General features: G+C 33.4%; 2 pseudogenes; both read left to right on the plus strand.

Annotated features, from left to right (window-relative positions):
• Window positions 1-239: 239 nt before the first annotated feature.
• LOC142643724 (cationic peroxidase 2-like) lies at window positions 240-1823 on the plus strand (annotated as a pseudogene).
• Window positions 1824-4930: 3107 nt separating this feature from the next.
• Window positions 4931-6604, plus strand: LOC142643628 (peroxidase N1-like; annotated as a pseudogene).
• Window positions 6605-9353: the final 2749 nt, after the last annotated feature.

A 9353-nucleotide genomic window follows, 5' to 3' on the forward strand; every position in this document is an offset into this window, starting at 1 on the left:
AAAGGACTTTCTCACGTGGAATAGTGCCATGCACGATAGTTATAATACATTACAAAACAAAGCCTCCTTTTGTTGGCGAGCCCAGCTACCAGAAAAATTCTCCTAACTTTACTTTGCTAAATATATTCGAAGTAATTAATACTTCTGTCAGCTGACTTTGGTTACTCTTCCTCCAAGTTTTGACCTCACATCCTATATAAACATATTAGTTTGCCTCCTTCACACATCACCACAAGCCAAAGAAAAACCTTTTACGTTTGTAAACCTGAACTACAAACTATACAACTCCAATTTAGCAAAAGCTTAACACACTCTATCCTGCTCCTTATCCTGTTATTGCATTAATGGAGAGCTCACGTTTGATTCAAACAACCCATTTGGTGTTTCTCTTGCTCGCTTTGAGTGTTTCTTATGTGCATTGCCATGCCACTCGTGTTGGGTTCTACTCCAAAACATGCCCTCGAGCTGAATCCATTGTTCGCTCAACAGTTCAAACTCATTTCCGATCTAATCCCACTGTGGCTCCTGGATTGTTAAGGATGCACTTTCATGACTGCTTCGTGCAGGGTTGCGATGCTTCTGTCCTTATTAATGGGCCTAACACTGAGAAAACAGCTGGACCTAACCTTGGTTTGAGAGGATTTGAAGTTATCGATGATGCCAAGGCTAAGCTTGAAGCTGCATGTCCTGGCGTTGTTTCTTGTGCTGATATTCTTGCCCTTGCTGCCCGTGACGCTGTTGTTTTGGTACTTGATCTCGTGCTTTTATACATTCATTCTATGTGTTCACAAGTGTATGTGTCAATGTCGTTGATTATAGTTTCCATTTTTCTTATAGACCAATGGACCCAATTGGAAAGTGCCAACCGGACGCAAAGATGGCCGGGTATCATTGGCCTCTGATACTTCCAATTTGCCTGGCTTTACTGACTCCATTGATGTTCAAAAGCAAAAGTTTTCAGCGAAGGGTTTAGATGCTCAAGATCTTGTTACCCTTGTTGGTAAGCATGATCAATGCATAATTATTCTATAAGTCATTTTTTATATCACTATCTATGTTTTCAAGTATGCGTTTTACAGTCAAGAGCTTTATAGCAGTGATATTGCTTGTTCTTTTTTACGAGAAATAGAATTCAAATCCTCTTTCTTTATTATTATTACTATTGATTGACCCAAAAATACGTGCTTTAGTTGCTTGTTACATTTCAAATAACTCATATTCATTTATATATGTCACAACTAGGTGGCCATACCATTGGAACTTCAGCTTGCCAGTTCTTCAGGTATAGACTATATAACTTCACTACTACTGGAAATGGTGCCGATCCTACAATCAACCCCAGTTTCCTTCCTCAATTACGAGCACTCTGCCCAGAAAATGGTGATGCCACAAGGCGTGTTGGGCTAGACACCGGTAGCCAAAACAGATTTGACTCATCTTTCTTCTCCAACTTGAGGAATGGCCGAGGAGTACTCGAGTCTGATCAAAAGTTATGGACTGACGCCTCCACCAGAAGTTTTGTTAACCCATTGCTTGGGTCAGATGCCTTTAATGTGCAGTTTGGAAGGTCCATGGTGAAGATGAGCAACATTGGCATCAAGGTGAAATTCGCAAAGTGTGTTCTAAGATCAACTGATCAAAAGGGCTCCAAGCTAAGCCACGAAGGATGATAACAATTAATCCCAAAAAAAAAAAAAAAAAACGTAAATGTATTTAATTTGTTATTGTATTTTGTTTCCATTTGGTGTAAACTTAGGAGATGAAATACTGTATGTATTGAACATTCTTTATTTATTGATGTAAGCAAATAGATTGAGGATCAATCTTGTGAAAGCTTTTCAGTTTAATAACGAAATTTTTTGTACAATGAAAGGGATCAAGCACAGTAACAGCTGCTATAAATGAAACATGGAAATTTGTCGTTATCTGTTCAATATCTCTTCAAGTAATATTGACTTTAAGTACAAATGCGCTAGCTGATCATATTTTCACGTATCAGCTATCACTCTAATTTGAGAGCTCTCACTTTTTCTTATTCTTTCTTTCTTTCTTTTTTTTTTTTTTTTTTTTTTTTTTTTTTTTTTTTTTTTTTTTTTTTTGTCTATTTCTATATGATACTCAAACGTAATTTTCACCTATTAATAATGTATTGTTGACTATTATGCTTAACGGCATTTTATTAATACTAGGATTCTCTCAATTTCTTTTTGAAATGGATAGACAACTAAGCTTTATATGAATCTAGAGGTTGATATATGTATATATGGTATCTCCATGGTGCAACATTATTTTAAATTATGTTTTATTTATCAAAATTTTTGTAGTTTAGTAATATTATTTGATCTTTCTTATTAAGAGAACCAGGGTTAATATCCTCCATTTCTCACTTATAACTATTGAATTTAAATACTCTAAGAGTCCAAGTTCCAGGGTGAAGACAAGTGTTTTCTTTTACCGAATCGATCTTTCCACTCGTTTTTGTATTTAACAACTTATAACCTTCTTAGAAAAAGATTGAATTTTTAGAAATTCAAATCCATTGGGGGTGCATTTGTTTCGATGTAAAAAAAAAAAGTTGTGTTTTTGGGTGTTTTGAGTGGCTTGAAATCTCTGGTCAAACTGAAAAAAAAAAAAAAAAAAATTCAGTTGACCAAAAAAATGTAGGTAGCAGTGTTGTAAACTTTTGTGCATAAAAAAAGGAAAGAAAAGAAAAGGTAAAACATTTACGATCATCATCCCTTTGTACTATCTATCCCAAAATCTTTTAAAATAACTAAAATATCTTTCAAATATTTAAAAATTAAAAAAATACCCTAAAATATTGAAAATGACAAAAATAAAAAAGGAAACTCCAAGATTAAATTAAAAAAAATCATTGAAACCTTTAAAATGACTACAATACCTTCGAAATTTTCAAAATTCATTTTGAACATTTGAAATAGGAATGATAATTTTTTCCTGCCCTGTTTGACTCATTTCACACCGCTTTGCCTCGTGTGGGTTCCCCTCCCATCCCTTTCCCTCAAACAAAGGTAATGAGGGCATAGATAGAGTGAGATTTTAGGCCCGCATCACAGGATTAAGTGGAAATGAGTTTAGACTTTTTAAACCCATTTTGCCCCGCCCCTCCCTATCTCCGCCTCACGTTGATAAAGATTATAATTGTAAATTTTTCATGTCCTAAAATATTACTATTTAAATAAACATATCAATATTAGCTTATATTATTCTACCCAACGTGACTCTCTACCTCTATTTTGTTATTTGTTATAATATGAGATTTTTTTGTGTGATATTTTTGTGATATTGTCTTGTTAAATATTTGGATTATATTATTCAATTTTTGCTAAAAATTAGTTTGATTTTATCAGATAAATTTAGTTGTAATTTCAAGTATATTTTTATTAATGAAATAAGTTTCATTAAAAAAATTGTAATAGTTATAGGAAAAATTAATAAAAAGTAAATTTTTATAGGGTGAGGCGGGGTTTCGCAAGGCCCCAAAAGGTGGGAATAGGGTAAGAAAATTTTCTCCGTCATGCGGGGCAAGGGCAAAGACACCATCCTTTGGCCTTGCCTCGCCCATTGCCATCCCTAATCTAAAATACCCCTAAAGTGTTGAAAATGACCAAAATACCATTAGAAACTCTAAAATTACTAAAATATTCTAGAAATCTTCAAAATTACTAAAATACTCCCAAAATCTCCAATATGACCAAAATATAAACAACAAAAATGCTCTCGAAATCACCAAAATAACTAAAATACCTTAAGAACCTCCAAAATGAACAAAAATATCCAAATACCTCCGAAATGTTCAAAATAGCCCTAACATCATTTTGGTGGTTTGAGATGTATTTTGGGAGGTTCCTAAGATATTTTAGTCATTTACTACTTTTCCATATAAATGGAATTTTTTAAAATAATATTTATTATGTGTCAAATTCTAGAAAATGTTTTTCAAGCCATATTCAAAAACACAACCAAACACTACAAAAAATAATTTTTTTTTTTGCAAAAACAATTTACATTGAAATAAATGTAATTTGGAACGGCTTCTAATCACATGGCATTTCTTAAAAAGTAAAAAATAAAATATACAGAAATATAAAAAGAGAGATATTTAGAGCTGTTATAATTATGTTTTACTACAAAAGTATCTGAAATTAGCGTGGCTCTTGAATTGCATGACACTCGCCATGTTCTTACGAATTTGAACAAATTAATGAAACCTAAAATAGTTCGATAACAACATTTTCATAAACAACACCTTTTTTTTTAGATACATACATAAACAACTCATGCAATAGGGACATCAACATTATTAATTTGGGCAAACTTTGAAATAGGCAATCAACATTGTTTATATAAGATTAAAAAATGAGACAAAATAGTTCTTTTTTAAGGATAGAGGTGTACATACAGAAGGGGCTCGTTGTTATTGCGCGTGTTAGCAGCGCCGATCATTCGGGGGCTGCGACTTTGGAATAGGCAATCAACATTGTTTATCCTAATCCTTCTTGTCTTTTTCTTTTTAATTTCTTTAATTTTTAAAAATTATTTCATTCGTTGAAATTTGACAATCCATTTTTTATGCAAATTGCATTGGCGGTGAAAGAAAAAAAAAAAAAATAATGCTATAACAGTTCTTTATTATATTTTTTGTAATTTTATATGAATTTTATTTGGTTGGATATTGACAATTCTTTCACGAGGACTATTTCTCACGCGGAATAGGCCCATGCAATCCACAAGAATCATTACAAGGCAAAGGTGAGCTCAGCTACTACTATCAAATTTGCAGGCCATCTAATTATTCTCTAAGTTTCCTATGATCAGCAGACTTTGCTTACTCTCTCTCCGACTTTTGACCTCTAATGATCCTATAAATATATTAATTGTCCTCCTTCATTCTCACAATACCACAAGCAAAGCTTAGAGCTACTACAAATTTGAAAATACAAAACCTCCAATTTAGCTTAACACACTCCATCTCTTCCTAATCCTTATCCTGATATTGCATTAATGGAGAGTGCACGTTTGATCCAAATGACCCTTTTGGTGTTTCTCTTGCTCGCTTTGAGTGTTTCTTACGTGCATTGCCAAGCCACACGTGTTGGGTTCTACTCCAAATCATGCCCTCGAGCTGAATCCATTGTTCGCTCAACGGTTCAAGCTCATTTCCAATCTAATCCCACTGTGGCTCCTGGATTGTTAAGGATGCACTTTCATGACTGTTTCGTGCAGGGTTGCGATGCATCTGTCCTTATTGATGGGCCTCACACTGAGAAAACAGCCGGACCTAACCTTGGTTTGAGAGGATACGAAGTTATTGATGATGCCAAGACTAAGCTTGAAGCTGTATGCCCTGGTGTTGTTTCTTGTGCTGATATTCTTGCCCTTGCTGCTCGTGATTCTGTCGTTCTGGTACTTGATCTCATGCCTTTATATATTCATCAGATTAATTATTATATATATTACATGTTTTTACGTGTAATTAATCATATTCTGCATTTTTCTTGTAGACAAATGGACCAAATTGGCAGGTGCCAACCGGACGCAAAGATGGTCGGGTATCATTGGCTTCTGATACTACCGATTTGCCTGGCTTTACGGAATCCATTGATGCTCAGAAGAAGTTTTCAGCAAAGGTTTAAACGCTCAAGATCTTGTTACTCTTGTCGGTAAGCATCGACGCTTTATCATTTAATAAATCATTTTTTATATCCCTAGCTACATGTTCAAGCATGTGTTTTATAGTCAAGAACTTTATTTTTAACGAGAACTACAATTCAAATCCTCATCTTTTATTATTACAACTATAGATTTACCCAAAATGTACGTGTCCTAGTTTATTACATTTTCATCTAACTTCTATTCATTTCAATTAACTATCGACTAGGTGGCCATACTATTGGAACTTCAGCTTGCCAGTTCTTTCAGTACAGATTGTATAACTTCACTACTACTGGAAATGGTGCCGATCCTACAATCAACCCCAGTTTCCTTCCTCAATTACGAGCACTCTGCCCACAAAATGGAGATGCCACAAGTCGTGTTGGACTAGACACCGGTAGCCAAAACAGATTTGACTCATCTTTCTTCTCCAACTTAAGGAATGGCCGAGGAGTACTCGAGTCTGATCAAAAGTTATGGACTGACGCCTCCATCAGAAGTTTTGTTCAAAGCTTGCTTGGGTCAAATGCCTTCAATGTGCAGTTCGGAAAGTCCATGGTGAAGATGAGCAACATTGGCCTCAAGTCTGGCACTCAAGGTGAAATTCGCAAAGTGTGTTCTAAGATAAACTGAGCAAAAGGGTTCCAAGCTAATCCACGAAGGATGATTACAATTAATCCCAAAAAAAAAAAAAAAATGTATTCAATTTGTTCTTGAATTTTATTTCCAATTTGGTGTAAGCTCAGGAGATGAAAAACCGTATGTACTGAATATTCTTTATTTATTGGAGTAAGCCAATAGATCAAGGGCTCTTGAGAAAGATTTTCAATTTAATAACGAAATATGTCGTACAATGAACAAGGTAAATTGTCATTTTCTAAATATGTACCACATGCGCTAGCTGGTTATAGCTTATGATCAAACGTAAAATAGACTTTTTTTGCTTCGCATATCTAGGGGTGGAATTAGGATTCAAACTTAAGGGTTGGAGTTTTTTGTTTAAAAATTTTAGAAAATTCGAATATCATTACTAGAGGTTGACAACATTGTATTATTAGCATTAATTTATTAATTATTATTTGTATTTGAATATTTTTTAAAATCAATAATAGGATTTTATAATTAAGAGTTTTCTAAGTCAATTGACACGTCTTAATATTTTCAAGGTTAAACTAATGTGTGGATGGAGCGATCAATATGTGACATAGGAGTTGTCTCTATGGTTATGAGGGTGAAGTCATTTGAGTGGGGCATAGAGTTCTGAGAGGAAAAAATTGGGTAAAGGTTATTAGGTTTTTGTGATTTTTTTTTTGCTAAGATTTGTTTTTGATTTGTTATTGTTATTGTTTTTGCTTAGACCAGATTTATGATTTATCCAAAGATTTTTCTTTAATTTTTTTGGGAAAGAGAGCCAAGTATATAAATTTCATTAACATACATACTAATATATATTTTTTCAAAGGTTGAGAGAGGGGGAGGGGGGCATGGCCCCCCTCAGCCCTTGAATAGTTCTGTCGCTACGCATATCACTCTAATTTTTGAGAACCCTCACTTTTTTTTTTTTTTTTTATAACAACTGCCTTTAATTTTCACATATAAACATAGGATTTAAATCTTTTAAAGTTATTAGGATACTCTAGAAAGTGAATCTTTAAATCTTCACATTTCTTTTAAAATTGATAGTTAAGATACTGCCACATCATCAATTCATTAATCATTTTTTTATATATCAACAGTTGGAGTGAGAGATTTAAATCGTAGATGTATTCACTGAAAATACTAAGGGTCTATTTGAGATCCGTTTATTTTGCTTAAATTGAAAGTTTTTTGCTAAAAATACTAGATAAAGGTAAAAATTAGCTGAAATAGTACAGTGAGACTCATAAATAGTACCAAAAAGTGCAGTGAGACACATGAATAGTAACAAAAATAAGCTGAATAGTAAAATAAACTAGCTTTTTAATTTTTGCCAAACACACAACAAGAAATTTCAATTAAACTAAAATGCTCTTGACTAATTGATGCCACTTTAACCAAATAATCATGTAACAAATAAATTTTGGCATTCATTTTTTGTGATATAACAAATTAGTCATCATTCTTTTACTTCTAGAGTTGCCCTATTCTAATATAAGTTCTTTAGCCAGCTTTTTCCCCATCAAGACTTCTATCTCGTTCTCTTGCAAGAGCATAGTTTTGATCCTAGTTTGGATAATAAGATAATATTCTACATTTTATTGATGTCAATGCCGATCCACAATAAAAAGATAACATAGAACACAAGTCTAGAAGTAGTTAATCTTTGGATTTCTCATAAGTACACAAAATATAAAGATGGAGGGAAAATCCTATAATTAAACACAAGAAGACTAGCTATTAATTAGAGTTTCTCAAAACATCAGCACATTTATTTTCTTTTCAATATATATGCGGAATGGTCACTTGCTAAGGTCAAGGGAGGGTGCTCCTACAATCAGAATTTAGAGCACTAGAAGGTGGTTGCAATAAAGAAAGTATTACTAAGCAAGTTTTATTTTTTTTCAATTTTTTTTATGTAAGATAAAATTTTTATTCTAGCCTAATCTAAGTGTATATGTGTGTGAAGCTCCCTCTTGGAGACTTGAACCCCGGCCCTTGCCCCCCCATATCCCACAAACATTTATACTTATGGAGTGACTACCGCACCAAAAATGCGCAATGCTTACTAAGCAAGTTAATTAAATACCTATATCAAGTTACTAAGCAAGTGTTAGACCGTTGCAAATAGCCTATTATTCTGTCGCCAAAGTAATTGTAACATCTATATTACGGGAAAAACTTACAATCCAGTTTCCAAAATGATCTCTAGTTAAATCAGCAACCCTAGAAGAACCTTGGTTGCATTTGGAACTACCTTAGTATTAAATTTTAAAAAGATTTCAAGAGGGGGGGGGGGGGGAGCAAATAATCCATTTCACAAATTAAAAAATAAAAATAAAAAATGCTGTCCATGACTTTTCCTAAAACTTTCATAACAATTTCTGAGTGACTAATTGTTATTGGCTATTACTAATGGGTGAAAAAATAGCTTTAGTAGTAGGTTCAAATTAGAACTAGAAACAATTTACCACCTTGAATTTGTTATAAAAGTGTTATAGACAATACTTCTCAGCAAATTTTGTTTTGGGAAAAAAAAGTCCAAAGTGTTAGGTGGTTTGGATTTGGTGCCAAACTGACTAGCTAGGATCACACACAATCTCAAAGTAAATGAAAGGGTGTTTCAAGAGAAGTACAAAGACAACTATAAAAGGAAGAGTTTGACCTCCATGAGAGCATGGTTCACTATTTTCTTATTAGTATAACTATAATCAGTATCTAGAGCTAGAGTATTCTCTACCACAACTGTGTTTTTCATCCTTTCTCATCAGGTAGATTGGTTTTCCACATAAAACAATGTGTTCTTTTTTCTTTGCTCTCATTACTAACATCCATGATACTCTAATACGTATCATTGATCTGCCAATGACAACCAAATGTATGAATAGGTAACCAATCTAAACCCAGTGCCTCGTTAAATGTTCTTTAAGTTATATCTAGCTATCACGTACACCGAGTTTACACAAAAATATCAAATCTCAAAATACAAAATAAGGTAAGCTAATCTTGGTAACTAATAATTGATCAGAAACTAATAACTA

The sequence above is a fragment of the Castanea sativa genome, chromosome 7 (genome assembly GCF_040712315.1).
Source record: "Castanea sativa cultivar Marrone di Chiusa Pesio chromosome 7, ASM4071231v1".
Taxonomy (NCBI): Eukaryota; Viridiplantae; Streptophyta; class Magnoliopsida; order Fagales; family Fagaceae; genus Castanea; species Castanea sativa.